Source organism: Gracilinanus agilis, chromosome 4 (assembly GCF_016433145.1).
Source record: "Gracilinanus agilis isolate LMUSP501 chromosome 4, AgileGrace, whole genome shotgun sequence".
NCBI classification, from domain to species: Eukaryota; Metazoa; Chordata; class Mammalia; order Didelphimorphia; family Didelphidae; genus Gracilinanus; species Gracilinanus agilis.
Window position 1 is genome coordinate 402,387,275 of NC_058133.1, and position 21,911 is coordinate 402,409,185.

Genomic DNA, 21,911 nt, shown 5'->3' on the forward strand with positions numbered 1-21,911 from the left:
ATACACAGAGACTGATATACTGTGGTAAAATTGAATGTAATGGACTTCTGTACCAGCAGCAATGCAATGACCCAGGACAATTCTGAGGGATTTATGGTAAAGACGCTACCCACATTCAGAGGAAGGACTGCAGGAGAGGAAACATATAAGAAAAACAACTGCTTGAACGCATGGGTCGGGGTGGACATGACTGAGGGTGTAGACTCGAAACTACCACACCAATGCAACTACCAACAATTTGGAAATTGGTCTTGTTCAAGGACACATGACAAAACTAGTGGAAACGCGCATCGGCCAAGGGTGCGGGGGGTGGGGGGGGTTGAAGGGGAAAGGTGGAGCATGAATCATGTAACCATGTTAAAAATGAATATTAATAAATGTTAAAAAAAAGAGGCACATGGGAAGGAAAGGGAAAGAATACTAATGTAAAAAAAAAGAGAAGAAGAGAGTGTTAATAGGTAATACTTAAACTTTATTCTCAGTAGAATAAATTCTGAGAGGGAAGATCATCTAGATCCATTTGGGTATTGAATTCCATCTTACCTTACATGGAAGTGATAAGGGAAAAACCAAGGGGGGTGAATTGGTTGGGGAGTACAAAAATGGAGGGGAAGAGGGGAGAAGGAATTTAATAGACTCAAAAAATAATAAGAGGGGAACAAAAAGGGATGGGTGGAAAGAGAAGTAAAATAAGGGTGAGGATTAGGGGGACTGATTAAAAGTAAACCACTGATCTAAAAGGAAATAGTGAAAGAAGAAATGGCAGAACTAGGAGAGGAAATCAAAATTTTGGGGAATACACATTGGCAATTATAACTCTAAATGTGAAGAGTATGAACTCACCCATAAGATGGAAGCAAATAGCAAACTGGATTAGAAAACAAAATCCCACCATATGTTGTCTACAAGGAACACACAGGAGGCAGGTAGATACACACAAAGTAAAGCTAAAAGGTTGGAGCAAAATCTATGGGGCATCAACTGAGTAAAAGAAGGCAGGGGTTGAAGTCATGATATCTGACAAATTCCAAGTAAAAATAGATCTGATTAAAAGAAATACAGAAGATAATTACATCTTGATAAAAGCCAATATAGACAATGAGGAAATATCAGTATTCAACATGTATGCACCAACTGGTATAGCATGCAAATTTCTAAAAACTAGTAGAGTTCAAGGAGGAAATAGATAGTAAAACTATAATAGTGGAAGATCTGAACCCTCGTCTATCAGATCAAGATAAATCAAACCAAAAAATAAACAAGAAAGAGATGAGAGAGTAATTGAAGTCTTAGAAAAAACAGAGTTAATAGATATGTGGAGAAAAATAAAAAGGGGGAAAAAAGGAATACACCTTCTTTTCAGCAGCACATGATACATTCACAAAGATGGGCCATATACTAGGGCATAAAAACATTGAAAACAAGTGAAAAAGAGCAAAAATAATTAATGCAACTTTTTCAGATCATAATGCAATAAAAATAATAATTAGTAAGGCTACAGGGAGAGGCAAATCAAAAATTAATTGGAAATTAAATAATATGATTCTCTAAAATCAGTTATTTAAAGAACAAGTCATAGAAATAATTAGTAATTCCTTTGAAGAGAATGACAATTATGAGACATCCTAACAAAATCTATTAGATACAGCCAAAATAGTACCAAGGGGAAAATTTATATCCTTGAGTGCATATATTAACAAATTAGAGAGGGCAGAGGTCAATGAATTGGGCACGCAAATTAAAAAACTAGAAAGCAAACAATTAAAATAAAAACTTAAATTTAACGTCCCAAATTAAAAATTCCCAGATGAAAACTAAATTAGAGATCCTAAAAATTAAAGGATAAATTAATAAAATAAAAAGTGAAAGAACTATTGAATTAATAAGTAATACTAGAAGCTGGTACTTTGAAAAAACATAAAATAGACAAAGTATTGATTAATCTAATAAAAAAGGAAATAATAAAACCAAATTAACAGTATTGAAAATGAAAAGGGAGACCTCACCTCTGATGAAGAGGAAATTAAGGCAATAATTAAAAACTGTTTTGCCCAATTATATGGCAATAAATATAGCAATCTAGGTGATATGGATGAATATTTTAAAATATAAATTACCTAGATTAACAGTAGAAGAAACAGAATACTTAATTAATCCTATATCAGAAAAATAAATTGAAGAAACCATCAAAGAACTACTTAAGAAAAAATCCCCAGGGCCAGATGGATTAACAAGTGAATTCTATCAAACACTTAAAGAACAATTAATCCCAATACTATACAAACTATTTGACAAAATAAGCAAAGAAGGAGTTCTACCACATTCCTTTTATGATATCAGTATGGTACTTATTCCAAAGCCAGGCAGATCAAAAACAGAGAAAGAAAACTACATACCAATCTCCTTAATGAACATTGAGGCAAAAATTTTAAATAGAATACTAGCAAATAGACTCCATCAAGTGATCATGAGGGTTATCCATCATGGTCAGGTGGGATTTATACCAGGAATGTAAGGATGATTCAATATTAGGAAACATAATTGATCATATCAACAAGCAAACCAACAAAAATCACATGATTATCTCTATAGATGCGGAAAAAAGTTTGACAAAATACAACAATAATTCCTATTGAAAACACTAGAAAATATAGGTGTAGAAGTACATTTCCTAAAAATAATAAACAATATGTATTTAAAACCATTAGCAAACATCATCTGCAACAGGGATAAATTAGAAGCATTCCCAATAAGATCAGGAGTGAAACAAGGATGCCCATTATCACCTCTACTATTTAACATGGTACTGGAAACACTAGCAGTAGCAATTAGAGAAGAAAAAGAAATTGAAGGTATTATAATAGTCAGTGAGGAAACCAAGTTATCCCTCTTTGCAGATGTTATGATGGTCTACTTAAAGAATCCTAAAGAATCAACTAAAAAGCTAGTGGAAATAATCAACAACTTTAGCAAAGTTGCAGATACATAATAAACCCACATAAATCATCAGCATTTCTATATATTTCCAACACATCTTAGCAGCAAGAGTTAGAAAAAGAAATTCCATTTAAAATCACCCTAGACAATATAAAATACTTAGGCATCTTTCTGCCAAGACAAACACGGGAATTATATGAACACAACTACAAAACACTTTCCACACAATTAAAACTAGACCTAAACAATTGGAAAAAAACATTAATTACTCATGGATAGAATGAGCTAACCTAATAAAAATGACAATCCAAAACAAATTAATTTACTTATTCAGTGCCATACCTATCAAACTACCAAGAAACTTTTTTGCTGAATTAGAAATAAACTATAACAAAGTTCATTTGGAAGAACAAAAGATCAAGAATATCAAGGGAAATAATGAAAAAACATGTGAAGGAAGGTGGCCTAGCAGTACCAGATCTTAAACTGTACTATAAAACAGTGGTCATCAAAACAATATGGTACTGGTTAAGAGACAGGAGGGAGGATCAGTGGAATAGACTTGGGGTAAATGACCTCAGCAAGAGAGTGTATGATAAACCCAAAGATCCCAGTTTTGAGGACAAAAATGCACTATTTGACAAAAACTACTGGAAAAAATTGGAAAACAGTATGGGAGAGATTAGGTTTAGATCAACATCTTATACACTACACCAACATAAATTCAGAATGGGTGAATGACTTGACTATAAAGAAGGAAACTATAAGTAAATTAGGTTAACACAGCATAGTATACCCATCAGATTTTTGTAAAAGGAAATATTTCAAGACCAAACAAGAGTTAGAAAAAAGTACAAAATGTAAAATAAATAATTTTATTACATTAAATTAAAAAGATTTTGTACATATAAAACCAATGCAACCAAAATTAAAAGGGAAGCAAAAAAATTGGGAAAAAATCTTTATAACAAAAACCTCTGACAAAGGTCTAATTACTCAAAATATAAGAAGGTAAATCAATTATACAAGAACACAAGCCATTCCCCAACTGATAAATGGGCAAGGGACTTGAATAGGCAATTTTCAGAAAAAGAAATCAAAGCTATCAATAAACACATGAGAAAGTGTTCTAAATCTCTTATAATTAGAGAAATGCAAATCAAAACAACTCTGAAGTACCACCTCACACTTTGAAGATTGGCTAACATGACAGCAAAGGAAAGTAATAAATGTTGGAGAGGATGTGGCAAAATAGGGACATTAATGCATTGCTGGGGCAGTTGTGAATAGATCTAACCTTTCTGGAGGTCAATTTGGAGCTATGCCCACAGGGCTTTAAAAGACTGTCTGCCCTTTAATCCAACCATAGTACTCCTGGGTTTGTACCTCTAAGAGATAATAGGGGAAAAGACATGTACAAAAATAGTAATAGCCTTACTCTTTGTGGTGGCAAAAAACTGGAAAATGAAGGGATGCCCTTTGATTGGGAAATGAAGGGATGCCCTTTGATTGGGAAATGGCTAAACAAATTGTGGTATATGTTGGTGATGGAATACTATTGCGCTCAAAGGAATAATAAACTGGAGGAATTCCATGTGAACTGGAATGACTTCCAGAGTGAAAGGAGGAGAACCAGGAGAACATTGTACACAGAGACTGATACACTGTGGCACAATCAATTGTAATGAACTTCTCCACTAGCAGCAATGCAATGATCCAAAACATTTCTGAGGGACTTATGAGAAAGAACGCTATCCATATTCAGAGAAAGAACAGTGGGAGCAGAAACACAGAAGAAAAACTACTGCTTGACCACATGAGTCGATGTGGATATGATTGGTGATGCAGGCTCTAAAAGATCACCCTAGTGTAAATATCAATAATATGGAAATAGGTCTTGATCAATAATACATGTAAAACCCAGTGGAATTGCATGTTGGCTATGGGAGGAGGTAGGGAAGAAGAGAGGGAATGAATATGTATTATGTAACCTTGGAAAATTTTTCATAATTAATCAATTAAAAACAAACAAATAAACAAACAAATAAATAAGGAAGTCAGACGCAAGTGGTTGAGGGGTCCCATTTAGAGATTAATTCCTCCACAGCAAGACTAGCCCCCAAAATGTTTGAATTTGGTCATTCTCTGGCATCTGATGAGGGAAAGGCATATTTGAAAGAGGAATTCAGAACAAGAAAAAAAAGTATTCTCAATTTAAAAAAGTGGGCTGATGGATGTACCTAAAGAGAGTTATTCTTAAAGATTTTAAAAGACTGAAAAAATTCCTCTATACATAATGGGAATTCTTGGAAATCATTAATGGTATAATCACTGAATACAGCAGAATGGGGGGAAATCTGCAAAACTTTAAATTGTTAAGATTATTGAACCTTAAACAAAGATATAAAATCAGATCAATACCCCATACCAATAGTTTAGATGTTTTAACTATTCCTTAGAAAGTCAATAAGTCCTTAATGTATGCTTAGACAATGGCTGTTATCAAATAAGTATGGCTAAAGAGAAGAAAGAGAAAACAACATTCATATGTCCAATGTTATTTTGTCAGTTTGAGCATGTCTCAAGGCATTTCTGGAACACCAACCTCTTTTCAAACTGGAAGAGGTAGTTGATGATATAGACTTCCTAGAAGTATTACTGTACTTTGAAAAGATTACTGCATTTGGGGATGGGGTGGGGGAGAGATACTGATTAAAATGTTAAACCAGTTTAAGGTTAAATGAAGCTGGTCTGAAATTTTTCACTGAAAAATGCAAATTTAATATGTAGTGCAAGACTCAGATGGGAGTAAGTTCTCCCTCAGAAGAAACAGCAACATTCTACAGATGGCCACATCTTATGTATTTGAATGAATTAAGGGTTTCTCTAGGATTCAATGGCTTCTATAAAAGATTTGTAAATAATTATGCTTCAATTGCTAAACTTTTCAAAAATCTCAGTCATACATTCATGCTTGCAGAGGACCAAAACCAGAATGTCAAAAAAGATAAATTTTCATTGAACTCTTGAAGGTCCTTTGGAGATAATTGAGATGAAGAATGTCAACATGCTTTTAAAGGTTTAACCAAATCAAATACACCATTTTGGGCCTCCATTGACCCAGATGAGCCTTCCATGTTACATATGAATTGTAGTTAAGAAAGTTGGAAACTATTTTATATCAAGAAAGTGATGGTGACAAAAAAAACCTATGACATTTGGTAATAAAGGATATGCTAGTAGTGAAACTCCATATCAAGAATTTTTAATGTCAAAATAGGCTATCACTAAAATGTTTAAATTGTATGTACATATAAAACAAAGCCTCAAGAAAATAGCAAGTCACTAAGATATTTTAGATAGAACCCAAGTTGGATACTGGTTGCCAAAAAAGGATTATCAATTCAATAAGTACTATTGATCAGAAGAAAGACACGTATTTGTTAGCATTTCAAAGAGACCAAATCATAACCAAAGTTATGTTGCTAATGATAAAGGACTGAGAGTTATTTATGATTTTCAATAAACATGTGCATTTTATAATCCCAGCTTCCATCTATATCACTAAAATAAAAGATATTTTTATAACATTATATATTCTATATATATGTACATGTGAATATTATATCAAACAAACCCTCTATACCTCAATTATTGTTGTATTACTTTCAATGAAACCAAATTAGTCGTAATGGATTACATGTAATAACATAATTCAATAATTTGAAGTGTTGACCTCTGAGGATCCTTAAGTTTAATTTCCCAGAAGAGAGATTTTTCATGACAATAGTGGAACTAATGGAGTGTAATACAAACTGTAACAGATTCTGCACAGAGTAACAAAAGGAAGTACCTGCTACACTGTAAGCATTATGTTTTGGCCATGATGGTATTTTCAATTATTTTGGATATTTGAGTAGATAAATAACACATTAACTATTGAATGACCGAATGGCCCATAGTTAGGGGTTAAAGTAGTGGATACTGTTGGCACCAGGACTTGAGAACCAGAGCTTAAGCATTATTGCTAGCATGGGAGAGGGGGGGAGTATTGGAGACTGGGGAATGTGGGCTGGACTCTTTCTCTATCCCAGGCTATTGAGAAGAAATGAGCAAGCACAGGTGAGTGGGCTTGCTGAGGTGGAGCCCCATCAGCTGTGGTCACTCCCAGGAGAGTAGAGATCCTGAATGCATCCAAAGGGGGAGGCAGACTGACTGCTTACAGTAGTAGTGGTAAAACTTCCTGCTGGCTCTGTCTGGAATACGTAAGGTCAATAATAGACAGGATCTTGAGCAGAGAACCGGGATTATACTAGGCACTAGACTATAAAAACTGGAAAATCTAAATAGGACCCAGGTAAAACAAATACACACAAAAAAATTCTGAAACCTAAGGAAACATATGCCAACACATTTGGAACCTTGAGAGTCTAGTAAAAAGCTAATAATTAAATCTGTTGCCCTGATCACTAAAATTTTAAAAATAAAAATGAGTAAGCAAAGGAGAAAGAATCTAACTATTGATAGGTATTATGAAGACAGAAAAGATCACAGTTCAAGTTTGAAGGGCAGTGAAATAAAAATACCTAGTTTAAAAATAGCAAAGAAATATAATAAAGGTTAGAAGCTCAAAATCAGCTTTTGGAAGAACTTTAAAAAGACACCAAAAATGAAATAAGACAATTTGAGGAAAAATTAGGGAGGGGAAAAAAGCAATGTAAAAAAATCAAGAAAATTAGGAAAGATCACCCAAATAGAAAAAGAGATCCAGAAATTCATGAAATAAAATAATATATTGAGAACTAGAATTAGATAATGGGAAACTAACAATTCCTTAAGACAACAAGAAATAATAAGGCAAAGTCAAAAGAATGAACTAATAGAAGAGAATATGAAACATTACAAAAACAACTGACCTGAATCAAGTAGAGACAATATAAGAATAATTGGACTCCTAGAATGTTACAATAAAAAAAAGATTTAGACACAATACTCCAAGAAATCATCAAGAAAAACTGCCTAGAAATTCTAGAATCAGAGTAAAATAGAAATTGAAAGATCAACTGATCACCTCAAAGAGATCTAAAGATGAAAATATGTAGAAACATCATTATGAAGTTCTGTAACTCTCAGGTTAAGGAGAAAATACTATAAACAACAAGAAAAAATTAAATACTGTGGAGTTAATAGTCAGAATAACACCACAACTAGCAGCTTGTAACATTAAAAGAACATGGGAACACATCATTTCACAGAGCAAAAGAACTTGGTTTACAACCAAGAATAACATCCAGCAAAGGTGAGCATAATTACAAAAGGGAAAAAAATGGATATTTAACAAACTAAAGGATTTGCAGCTATTCCTGGGGGAAAACCCAGAACTTAGTAGAAAATAAGATTTTTAAGAAACATACAAATGTAATGAGAGGCTTTTAAACATAAACAACCCAAAAGGTCAAACTATTTTATTTCTGAATGGGAAAATGTTGTCTGTGAACCCTGACAATGTCATCATTGCCTAGATGTGTATGGATGTCAGGCTTGAGGTCAAGATGAATGGAATGAAATAGATCAGTGGAGAAGACACAATGGACAAGGGGATGAGGAGGTAGAGGACTGGTAGTACTAGAAGGCTATTCTCATCAAACCTGGTATAAAGAGAGAATACACGATTAGAAGGGTAAAATTTTTCTTAGTGTACAAAGAAACAGGAGGGAAAGGGAATTGGATAAATGAGGAGTTGGGGAGAGTAGTACACATAAAGAGGCAGGGATAAGGTGAAGGGATTGAAGAGACTCTTAGGACAAGATAGGAGAGGGATATTTAGAATTGAACTCACATCAAGAAATGGGCAGCCCTAGTTATGGGGATAAGGAAGAGGTTTTTGGAAAGGCGAATAGAATAAGAATGAACAAGGAACAAGGAAGGAACAAGCAAGTGATCTTTGTAAAGGTGAGGCAATTTGGAACTAGAGGATAAAGGAAGAAGGTAAAGGAGGATTTTGAGGAAGGAATGTGAAGAGGAGAGGTATTGGTCAAAGGAAACTGGACATCTGAGGAAGGATATGGCAGAAAGGAAAAATAGTGAAGAGGAACAGACTAGATGAAAATGCATAGTTAGTAGCTATGACATTGAATGTAATGAGATGAAATTACAACATGGGAAAAAATGAATAGCATAAAGGATCAAAAACTAGGACCTGACAAAGTGATATTTATAAGAAACACACTGAAAGTGGGAGACAAATATAAAATGAAGGTGAGGGGCTGAAGAAGAATATTTTTATTATATTGCTTCTGCCTACTCATGAGCAATGTTTTTCTAATTGTTTAGATCTGACTTGTGTGAAAAGTGTTTTATTCTTGTGGTCATATAGTTCCTATGTTTTTCTTGGCAGATAGACTACCAGGTATTTCATATTGTCTATAGTTATTTTAAGTGGGATTCATCTTTCTATTTTTTACTGTTGGGCTTTACTGGTAAAACAGAGAAAAGCCAATGATTTATGTGGGTTTATTTTATATCCTTCAACTTTGCTAAGTTGTTCATTGTTTTGATGACTTTTTTTGGTGGGTTCTCTAGAATTATCTAGGTTTACCATCATATCATCTGCAAAGAGTGATAGCTTTATTTCCTTGTTGCCTATTCTAATTCTTTCAATTTCTTCTCTTATTGCTATAGCTAGTACATTATTTCTAGTAAAATATTGAATAGTATTATGATAATTGGCCTCCTTGTTTTACTTCTGATCTTATTGGAAAAGCTTCTGATTTATACCCATTACAGATGTCTACTGGTGGTTTTAGATAGATTCCATGCTTACTTATTTTTAAGTTTCATTAATATGTTTTGGTTTACATTCCAAATGTTTACAAACTGCTCCCATTCTATGAGAGGTTTCTAGCTTCAAAATAAAACTAATAATTTAATGACTTCATCTGAAAGTGCATGCAAAATTTCACATCTGCAATATTTCTATGAAAAAACAACAAAAAAATCTATGTACTTTCCCCCTCACGCCCCTCTCATTATGGAGTAAAAATTATTGTAATAAGTATGCATAGTCAAACTAAAAAATTCCCTCAATGATTGTATACATAAGACTATATGTCTCATTCATGCTTGTGTTAATTATGTTTTAGAGCATAAGAAAATTTACAAGGTAGTGGGATAAATCAGAGAAAGAGAGAGAGAATATTTATTAAGCACTTATTTTGTGCCAGACATTTCTTGTACCTTGTAGTATGTCTCTCATCATTACTGAGTAGCTGGCTTATGAAAATAGAAATGTACTAGTCAGGACTAAAGGGCCAGAGTAGTTTTTGTTTTTAGAAGGGGTTTAGGGGAGAATACTCAAAACATAGTTGCCCTTAAAATTCGGAGAGAATTTTGGGGGTAGTAATCTTTTTCTGGTAAACTTGATCTTCCAATGTAAGAGCTTGATAGAGTGAACAAGCCAACTTAGAATAGGTATCAACACACATCATGTTTTAAGATATGACCTTTCTGTGATTGTAGTTATACAACATATATTATTACATCAGGGAAAATGTTCCTAAAATTTAGAACTTTCTAATAATGAATTTGGCTACCTCAAGAGATGGCAGATTGTTCTTCCTCTGAGGTCTTCCAACAAAGCGTCAATGACCACTTTTAGCATAAATTGTATTGAGCAATCCTTTTTTATATGAGTTGGACTAGAGATCCTTTCCAATTCTTAAAATTCTATGATGTTGTGGACATTAGAGCAAAATTAGAAAAAGAATCAAGCTAATATTCATAGTAAAAGATTATCACAGTTTTACATATTTCTGATATATTCATCATTTTCTTACTATTTTAACAGAGAAAATAGGATTGAAATTTCCTCATATAATACTAAATCAGGACTCATAGAGTTGTTCCTATTATATGTACATGTTCAATTCCCACTATTTCATATTCAAGCACAACTTTTCATTAGGCTTTTCAATCTTATCATTATCTTTGCTTTTTTTTAATCTAGAGAAATGAACCTTTCCCTCATTTTCTACCTATTTTCAAGAGTAATAGAGCAGAAAGTTTTCCATATTGGTAAAATGAAGATAACAAAAGCTGTACTATCTATCCAACACAGAGTTATTGTGATAACCAGGTGAAATTAGTGTGCAGAAAGTATTATAGTGAGAGTGTAAAGCACTTTCTGCAAGTAAGCTTTTATTATGAATATAATTATTTAAGCACTAAAAGTGATATTACTTATCTTTGGGTTAGAAAAATTTTCAAAATTGGACTGGCCTAAATTACTTCTAATAATTGTCATTATTATGCTAGTACTTAGCATAATGTCTTAGCATAGTTCTGTTGGTTCTTATTACTGTGCTTGACACATAGTAGGTGTTTAATAGTTAATTGATTGGTTTCACTATTATTCTTATATTATATTATATTACATCATAATATACTTATAACATCCCAGATAGATAACAGTATTATATTGCCTGAATTAAGGTTCCATAAAAATATGTTGAAGCTAGTGATATTATCTTCTCTAAAATATTAAATATGGAAATAATGTCTCTATGAGAAAATAATGATTAAAAATAACTTTTTGTTGAACCAAAGAGATATAATCAGGAGCATAATCCCTTCAAGTATACAATGGAGATTAACATGTAGAAGATGCTAGTAGCCAGTAGTGATTATGCTAGCAGTGGAATGGACTCATTTTAAAGTAGAAAATAAATGTCATGATGACCATTAGGCTAAAATATAGTCATAAAAAATGAAAAGGTTTCTGTCAGTGTTCTGGTTGTTGCCAGGATTATCTTTTCTTGTATTCAGCCTGGAAAGCACTGCTTTTCAGATACTTCTCTCCCACCCAACCCCCAGTCATATTTTTCTACAAAGAAAATAAAACCATCAGGACATCACATCTAATCTGTACATTTTCTTAAAGATTTGACCCTTACAAGGTTCTACTTCCAAACAATCTTAGAATGGATATGAAAATAAACTTATGGTGCTAACATCCTGCCCTTACTGAAGGAAAGGAAAATGGAGATGATGCTGGTGGGTTTTTTTAAGCTGCTGTATGCATATAACTGAGGTATGGTATTTAAGTCCAGAAAAATCAGAAGTAGAGCCAAGAGGGGAATGAGTTCTATTTTGGACATGCTGGGTTTAAGATGACTTCAAAACATCTAGTTAGAGATTGTCTAAAAGACTGTAAGTAATGAGGGAGAATAGAATTGGGCATATAGATCTAGAAATCAATTTCATAGAGACGATGATTTAACCAAAGAGAGTTAATAAGATCACTAAATAATATAATATAGAGGGAAAATAGAAGACTATTGAGGACAGACCCTTTGGGGCCACCCACTATTGCTAAGCATGGCTAAGATCTAGCAAAGCAAACTGAGAAAAAGCAGTCAGATGGATAGGAAGGGAATCAGGAAAGAAAACCTAAAAAGCTTTGAGTATGGAGAAGACTGACAATGTGAAAGGCAGCTTGTAAGAAATTACATTTAGGTTTTATGCTAAATATGTGAATTCTAAAATAATATTGTTGTCTCCAATTTAAAAATATTATAGTTTACATCAAAATTACTTTTAGCAGTTTTATTTACAAAGAGGTAGAAAGAGTGAAAGTGGGAAAATGTAGCTAAAGAGATAGAAAATACTGCCTATCCACAAATACCCTAAATTTAATCCTAATTTCTCCAAACCACAAATTCAAATCTGAAAGTGAATCTCATCAGAATCCAAAATCCTAATTAGGAAGCAGAACTCTGAAGAACCAGGAGATGCTAAAGAATCTGCCAAGAACCTTCAGTTCACATGAGGCTAAGACCACCAAGAATCTCACCAGAACTCATGCTGAAGGGAGTGCCCCACTGAAGTGCCAATGAGCAGAGAGGGTCTCCTCACCAAAGAACCAAGGAAGGAATCACTTCACTCACCATGTCAAGATCCAAGGAAAGAGTCACCTCCTCCAGTGGCCTTTTAAAAGCAGTTTTTTCAACATCACTTCCTGTTGCTCTCCCACTTTATGGGAAGCAATCCCAGACTGTCAATTTGCCTAGCACTGCCCAAGGTGTGGGGAGTGGGCAGTCACCTTTGGAGGTGTGAGCTTACTCTACTAAGTGACTCTCTTACCTAGTGTCAAGTAGGGGTACTTTAAGTTCTTAATTTGTTTTAGCTAAAAATAGACAAGGGGAAAGTTAATCCTATCTTCACAAAGTATGTGATTTTTCAATTAAGAAATCATTCATTACTCATCCATATACTTCAAATTCTCAGTTTTATCAGCATTTATTTGTGCATAATATTACTTAATAATTCTCTTTTGAAAAAATTTTCACTTGTTCAGTCATATTTGACTTTTTATGACCGTATTTGAGATAATCGTGGCAAAGATAATAGAATGGTTTGCCATTTACTTCTCCAGTTCAATTTACAGATGAGAAAACTGAAACAAATAGGGTTAAGTCACTTGCCCATGGTCACATAGCTAGTTAAGTATCTAAAGCCAGATTTAAATTTAGGAAAATGAATCTTCCTAACTCCAGGTTCTGCATTCTCTCCACTGCCTCACCTAGCTACCCTTTTGAAAATTTATGTTGTTCTTTTTCTTTCAGTAATGATTGTCTTCTCCCTTTTTTCAGTCATGTAAACTAATAGTTTATTAATTTTGCTGACTTTTAAAATAATAACAGTATTGTTTGTCAGTTTATAGTGTTTATTTTTAAAGTTTCTATTTTACTAATAATTATAATTTGTTTATATTCTAATTTTTGTAACTTCATCCTCAGTTTTACAGGTTTTCTATTTTGTTAATATGGCTTATCAGAAATTTAGATTTTCCTCTGGTTTGGCTTTATCCCATGAGAAATGATATGTTATCTTATTGATATTACTATCTTTATTTATTATTTCTACAATTTATTTTCTGATAAAATTTCAGTGATTTATTTTTTGATTTGGATATAATTACTCAGGCACCATTTAAATCAAGATTTTATGCTCATAATTACTAGTTTATTGTATCTGTAACATATATTTATTAACCAACCAACTCTTACATTTGTTTATGATTCCTTTATGTTATAGCACATGATAGATTTGTGAAGGTGTATAAGATATGTATGTACTGTGTATATGTGTATCCTTTAATATTGCCATTGAGGAATCACCTCCTGTCCAAAGAATTTAGTTTTTCTCATAATCTGTTTAACTCTATATTTCTATTCTTGTTTATCTGTCAGTTTTATCTACTTCTGAGTGAGAAATATTAAGTTCTTCTACTATTACTCTGTTACTACCAACTTTTTTTTTCAATTTGCCTACTTTTTTATACTTTTAAGAACTTTGCTGTTATTCCAGTTGGGCCCTTTATATTTAATACTACTATTCTTCATTGTCTATGATACATTTAAGTGTGAGATAGTTTTCTCATTTGTCTGTCCTGATATTATTGATTTTCACTGTTATTTTTCTGAAAGCATGATTGTATCATCTGCTTTATTAGAGACATTTGAATCATAATAGACTTTATTCTAGTCATTTCCACTCTGTATATTTTTAAAATATGTTTTCCATATGCAGAAAGTTGTTGAATTTTAAAATTACATTCCATCTCTTTCTTTTCATTGGGCAATTAATCCATTAGCATTCAGGGTAATAATATTAAATACTATAAGTATATGCATAAAAATATACACAGATATATACATATACTTCTTTTCTTCTCTTCTTTTCAGTCAATGCTTAGTTTTTGCAGATGACCAGGAATTGGATAATATCTGTGATTCTTAGTGGGTAAAGGTGACCTGCTAAGATCCTGCTGAAGGGAAATTTTGAAAGGTCACTGTAGTTGAAGATATTTTCCAACTTTCAGTCTCACTGTTCTGAGCTTTATGGGTCTCAGACTTATTTTGCTTAAGGCATCATATTATTCTTTGCCATGACAAATCACATCATTTTACAAGAGAATTAGAAGACAAACATACATACACCTGCAAATGAAAATGTCAAGCAATTTTTAACATGTTTAATGGAAATTCATTTCTGGTGGGACCCCACCATATCCTTTAAGAACCATTGCCCCAGGGTGACACACTAAGGGGCTGATCCTATTGGTAATATCCCCAAAACACTGCTGAGGGGAAACTCTAACGAGCTTTGACAATTGAATATTTCTTCCATATCTTTTTTTCTATTTCTGCTGGATTCTGGTTTCATCTCATGGAGTAGTAAATATTTGCAACTAGTATCAAACTTCTGGTTCTTTACATCTTCCACACTTTCTCTCTCAGAGTATATATTACTTTATACATACTATATTTTCTTTCTCTTAGACTTGGATGCTTGATTATAGGTATCTATAACTTGTCAGTCTTGCCTTCTCAATAGTTGGAGTTGGAGAAGGGAGAGAGAGAATTTTGAACTTAAAATAGAATTGATTTTTTTAAACACAGAAGCTGTGGTCTATTCTATCTTCCACACCATCATTTCCCCAGGACTGCTCCAACATTGCATGTGATGAAGATATACTCATTTGAGAAAATCTAGGAACCAAAGGGGGGACATTTAGCAGAAATCATTAGGCTGAGGATCAAAGGAGGAACCAAGAAGATTGATAGTCATTAGAATACACTATAGTCAGCCTAGACAGAAGAAATAGATAAGGAATTTGGAAATCATATCACAAACTTGTCACAGAGGCATAATATAATAATAATGGAGTAATGCAGATCTCTGGAGTATTGTGCATAGTGTAAGCAGCTTACTATGAGGATTTGGTTGAAGGAACTGGGGATTTTTAACCTAGAGGAGAGAGAATATGGGGGATGGGAATCATTAAAGCTGTCTTCAAGTGCTTAAATGATTGTCTTATGGCAAAGGAAGCAGATTGGTCCTTTTTTGCCCCTAGAGGTCAGAATTAACACTTGATTTGAGTAAAATTTTCCTGATTATTAGTGCTTTCCAAAAATAGAAAGGGCTGTTCTGGATGGCAATGAGGGCACCTTCAATGGAAGGTCTCCAAGTGAAAACTGGATGACTACTTATCAAGTATGTTATAGAAGGGATTGTTTTTTAAATAACAATGATGGAGTCAGCTAGGTGATTCAGTAGATAGAGTACCACAGTTGGAGTTGGTTATACCAGGGTTCATATTTGGCCTCCAACACTAACTAGCTATCTGACTTTGGGCAAGTTACTTAACCCCAATTGCCTAGCCAGTACCATTCTTCTGCTTTGGAACTGATACCAGCATCAATTCTAAAATATAACATGAGTTTAAAAAAATTTTAAAGAAAGAAATTATAATGATAATAATACTAATAAAAGTTGTGAGTATATATATGCATATATATGTATATATATGTAGAGAGAGAGAGTCCATATACTTTAAAATTTGGGTTTCTTTGTAAAGATATTTTATTTTGGCAATTCCATGTAATAACTATTTTCTACACAAGTTTTATGAAGTTATATGATCCAATTTGTCTCCCTCCCTCCCCCTTCCTGGAGCTGGTAAGAAATTTAATCTGGGTTATACATATATTATTATGCAAAACATATTTCCATACTGTTCATATTTGTAAGAGAATACTCATATAAAACCAAATCCCAAAATAAAGACCCAAATAAACTAAAGTGAAAAATCATATGCTTTGTTCTGCATTCCAACTCCAACAGTTCTTTCTCTGGAGATGGATAGCATTCTTTGTCATTAATTCTTCAGAATTGTCCTAGTTCATTATATAGTTGAGACTAGCTAAGTCTTTCACGATTGATCATTCCACCATATTGCTATTACTGTGTACAATGTTCTCCTGATTTTGCTTATTTCACTTTCCAGCAGTTTGTGTAGGTCTTTCCAGTTCTTTCTCAAATCATCCTGTTCATTATTCCCTATAACAGAATGTATTCCATCACCATCACAAACCACAATTTGTTCAGCCATTCCCTAATTGAGGGGCATCCCTTTCATTTCCAATTCTTTGTCACCATAAAAAGAACAGCTAAAAATATTTTTGTACAAATAGGTCTTTATGATACCCATTTGTCCTAGAAAAAATTAAGTAGCTTTCTCAGTCACATGATTTGTGTCTAAATCAGGATTTGAACTCAGGTCCTCATGACTCCAAGTCCAAAATTCTACCTACCATGCCACCTAGCTCCTAGTGAAATATCTTCCAACTTTAAAAGTCTGTGACTTTGATTCTGATACCTTTCCATCCCTCTGAAATTAATTCCCTTTATCTACTCTTTGTTCCTGTCAAACTGAAGTACTACCTTTTTAATCTGACTTTAATATTCAAATTTCTAACTCCATGCCTTTGCATAGATTCTCCCCTTTACCTGGAATGCACTCTATCCTCATCCCTTCTTCCTAGAATCCTTTTCTTCCTTTAAGTATCAGCTTAAATTTATTAATGAAGTTTCTCCTTGTCCAAGTTGTTAGTTCTCTATCTCTTCTTAATTTATCTTATGTTTATTTAGTTGTGTACATGATATATATCTCAGTGAATGTTTGAAGGCAGGGCCCAATTAATTTTTGCCTTTGTATCCTAGGTGCCTCACACAATGTCTTAAATATGCCAAGTACACACAATTAATATTAAATTTAAGTTAATTTTATATCTTTTTCAGATTAGTAGCAAAACCCATATTCATAATGACACCTAAGGAAAGATTATTAAGCCCTTATTTCAGAGATAGCAGTATTGTGAAGAAATTACAAGACATTTTCTGTTCCTTAGGTGGGGAAAAGGGTGAATATAGTATAAGAGAATGATGGAAACCTTTAGGAGAGCTAGTGAGCTCCAAGAACTAGCTGACTTAAGAAAAGTGGAAGCGAGGTTAAGGAGGAGGTTCAATTTTACAATTCTTCATTTCCCCCATCCCATAAAAATGTGGTCCTGTTGTTCAGTTGTTTTTCAGTCATTTTCAACTCTCTGTGGCTCCATTTGGGGTTTTCTTGGCAAAGATAGTGGAGTGGTTTGCAAATTTCTTCTCCAGCTCATTTTACAGATGAGGAAACTGAGGCAAACAGCATTTAGTGACTTGCACAGAGTCACACAGCTGTAAGAATCTAAGGCCAGATTTAAATTCAGGGCGACAAGTCTTCCTGACTCCAGGATGGGCACTCAATCCACTGGCTCCTCCTCCTCACTATGGCAAGTCATTAGGCTTATATCTCCCTAATCAATTCACCATCCCCTTAACCACAACAGCTCTTCCAAACCTTTTCATCCTTCCTCAGACCTCCTATACCCTCTTTATAGCCTCTCAGTTGAGAACTTTTCCTCATATTTTACTGAAATTTAAAAAAGATGATTCTTCCTGACTACAAGTACAACATTCTATCCATTGTGCCACTTAGCTGCTCCAGACACTTTACTTTCAGGTTTTTTCTTCAATCTGTCCCATCTTTTTCATTACCACCACTCAAACTGGAACTCTTATCATTCTCCAACTAGATTATTATAGCAACTTCTTAACTTGTTTTTTCTAATTTCAAACACTTGTCCCCTACCCACATTAATTCTGAATATTGCAAGTAAATTGTTTTTTTAAATATATATATATATTTAATCATATCATTTCCTTGATAAAAAAAAAACTGCCAGTGACTTCCCATATCCATCAGAATTAAGCCCAGACACTTATTCTAGGATTTAAGGCTCTCTAAAATCTGACCCCAAAGTATCTTGCCAGTTTTATCTCTCATTATTCACTTACATGAATCCACTGCTTTAGTTAGTACATATTAAATCACAGAATCAGTCTTAGAATTTCAAAGTTGAAAGTGACCTCAGATGCCTTCTAGTCTGATTCAGATCCAGAAAGAATCCTTACCATAAAATACATGAAATATGGTCATGCTTGCTATTAGGAGATCTATAGAGGGGGAACTCCCCATCTATAAAGGCAGCCCATTTTGAAAAGTCCTAATCATTAGAAATCTTCTCCTTATGTACAGTCTAAATCTGAAACTCAGATTCATTTCTTCTGGTTCTTCCTGATAGGACCAAGTAGAACAAATCTAATCCATCTTTCACATGACTGACATTCAGATACTTGGAGATAACTTGCCCTGTCCCCTCGGACTCACTCTTTCTTCAGACCAACCATTATCAGTTCTTCAAACTGATTCTCATATGATGTGGACTCGAGGCCTTTCACTATGCTGATAGCCCTCCTCTGTATGATCTCATTCTTATAAATACGCTCCTTACATTATGGAGTCCCAAACTGGACATAATATTTCAAATTGGTTCTGACTAGAACAGAGAACAGAAATGACCACATCCTCATTTCTGGAATATATGCCTCTCAATGTTGAATCATGTTGTTTTTAGTCCTCTAAAATTCCCATATCTTTTCTTTTTTTAAGACAAACTGATGCCTGACCATTGTCTCTTCCATCCTATATTTATTGAGTTCATTTGTTATTTAATATAAGTGTAACATTTAGCATTTATTTCTATTAAATTTCCTCTTATTAGATTCAGTCCAATACTTTAGCCTAAGGGTTGGAATTTGAGTCAAGGGTCAAATCCAGAGGGTTTCTGTATGGTCCAGGGGGAGCTAGAAATGTTTTATTCATTCTTAAGAACAAGTTTATTGTATCTAAAATTGTAAAAAAAATTAAGCAACCATTAGCCCTCAGGAATAGTTTTCAGCTTTCCCCTTTCTCTAACATTGTCATGTTCCGTTTGGACTTTGACTGTAATTCAAGGCTTTAGTTATCCTTCCTAACTTTGTTTCATCTCCAAATTCATATGCTATCTATGCCTTTATCCAGGACATTGAAAATAATGTTTAATAGCCCAGGATCTTTATAGAATTTAACTGAAGACTCATTGCATTGTTGACATTGAACTTATATTAGCAATTACTCTTTGAGTCCAACCGTCTAAACAACTCAGAATCTATCGTAATTTACATTTGTCTAGTCTACATCCCTTCATCATCCTCACAAGAAGGAAGTGAATTATTCTATACATCTGGTATTTCCCTCATGTGCCAATTTGGCAATCCTGTCTAAAAAGGAAATAAAGTTACTCAATCAATTCTTTTTAGACCATGTTGACTACTTCTACTCACCCTTTCCTTTCATTAACCACCTCTTCATGAATCTGTTCTAGAATTTTTCCAAAGATAAGCTCACTGGTCTATAGTTTGCATGCCCTATACTCTTTCCTTTTTTAAAAATTGGGACATTTGTCTTTCTCCAATTTTGTGGATCCTCTCCCATTTCCCATAATCAAATTTTACTGACAGTCATTCACTAGCCATATATGCCAGTTCTTTCAGGATCAGAGGATGTAGTTGATCTGGGCCATTCCTTGAACAGGTTTTGCAAATTCTTACCTCTTTATATTTGCTTATCCTATTCCATCTACCTGAAATTCTCTTCACTTCCATGTTTACCTAGCAAATGCTCATCTTTAAAATCCAAGTCAAATCCAACTCTTTATATAATGTCTCATTCTCCCATCTGGATAGGGATTTGAATGGGATGGATAGATTCATTTCTCCTTTCTTCTCCAATAACACCAAATTTATTCCACTCTCTTGGCACTTATATCCCATCTTATATTTATTTATCCATGTCACACCCTCTCTCCTTGGTCATAAAGAACTCAAGAATGGAGGATGTGTTATATATAATACTATATCCTACATATCACTTTGCATCTTACACATACTTGATATTCAATACATTTTGGGGGGTGTAAATTCATTGGAAGGCCATTCGTCTGCATCCTTCCTATCTCTGTGGTCTGACTATTTAAGCAATAAGACCAATTTTCTGGTGAAGGTTAGGGAATCATCCTCATTATTTAATAATCATACAGTGATTTTCTAGCCTTTTTTGTCTTCCCCATCTGTGTCTTTATGTGAATACACAGGCAAGGGGCCTCTCTCATTTGATGTACTGAAAAGGGCTTAGCATGTTTTTGGCAATCCATAAATGTTAACAACAATGAGCATCATGAAGAAGGATTGCACAAGAAAGAAATAAGGAGAGAGCCAAGGGTTGGCAAGCATCAATGGGTACACCCACTCTCCTCCTCCCAAACCCATATGATTGTAGAACATTCTTACTTTCTCAGCATCTTTAACTCTTTCCCTGCTGGAAGTGAGTACAATGATAGAAAGGAATTTTGATTAGAAGCCCAACCTTGAGTTCCACCTCTATGGTGCTCTGAAATATTATGAAACAATGTGGGTTCCTTAGGTTGTAATCCCAAAGCAACCATAATGTACACAGAAATGACACATTTGAGTCCAGTTTCCTCATTTCCTCCTTTTTCTTCTTAGCAGTGAAAGGACACAGTATGAGAAAAGTGGAATTATTCCAGAGGGCTGGGTCACCTCCATGCTCTCACTGCTGAAAATAAGGCAACTAAACTCCTAAAATCAAGATCCAGCTACCAAACACCTTGTCTCCATCAACATTTCAGGCTGCTTCAGCTGCTTTCTGATCCTAATTAAGACTTTAAAAAAAACCCTATATGTCAGCAGAAGTGAGAGAAATGAAGGAAACACTTCTACTTGGCAACAAGAAACCTCTGTGTCGGCCAAAAAATATGTGAATGAAGTAAGCTTTCAAGATTTCATGGTCTCTTCGTCAATATGAGCCTAAAAAATTAAAATTGGAATTATTTTCTTCCATCCCTACAGATTTCATCAATCACCAATTTGTTTCTCTGCTGATTTCCCCCCCCAACGAGGAAAGACAGCTGGCAAGCACCAGGAGCCTAGTGTTAGCTAAAGCAAATCAAATTAATAGAGGAACTTGTTTCTTAGTAAAGAAAGTTTGAAATGTTAACTTTGGGTTTTCTTTTGAAATATGCAAAGGAAAGAAAAGGAAAGAGAAACAGAGGGTGGAGAGAAAAAAGAAGAGAAGAGAGAAATGGAGAGAGAGAGAGAGAGAGAGAGAGAGAGAGAGAGAGAGAGAGAGAGAGAGA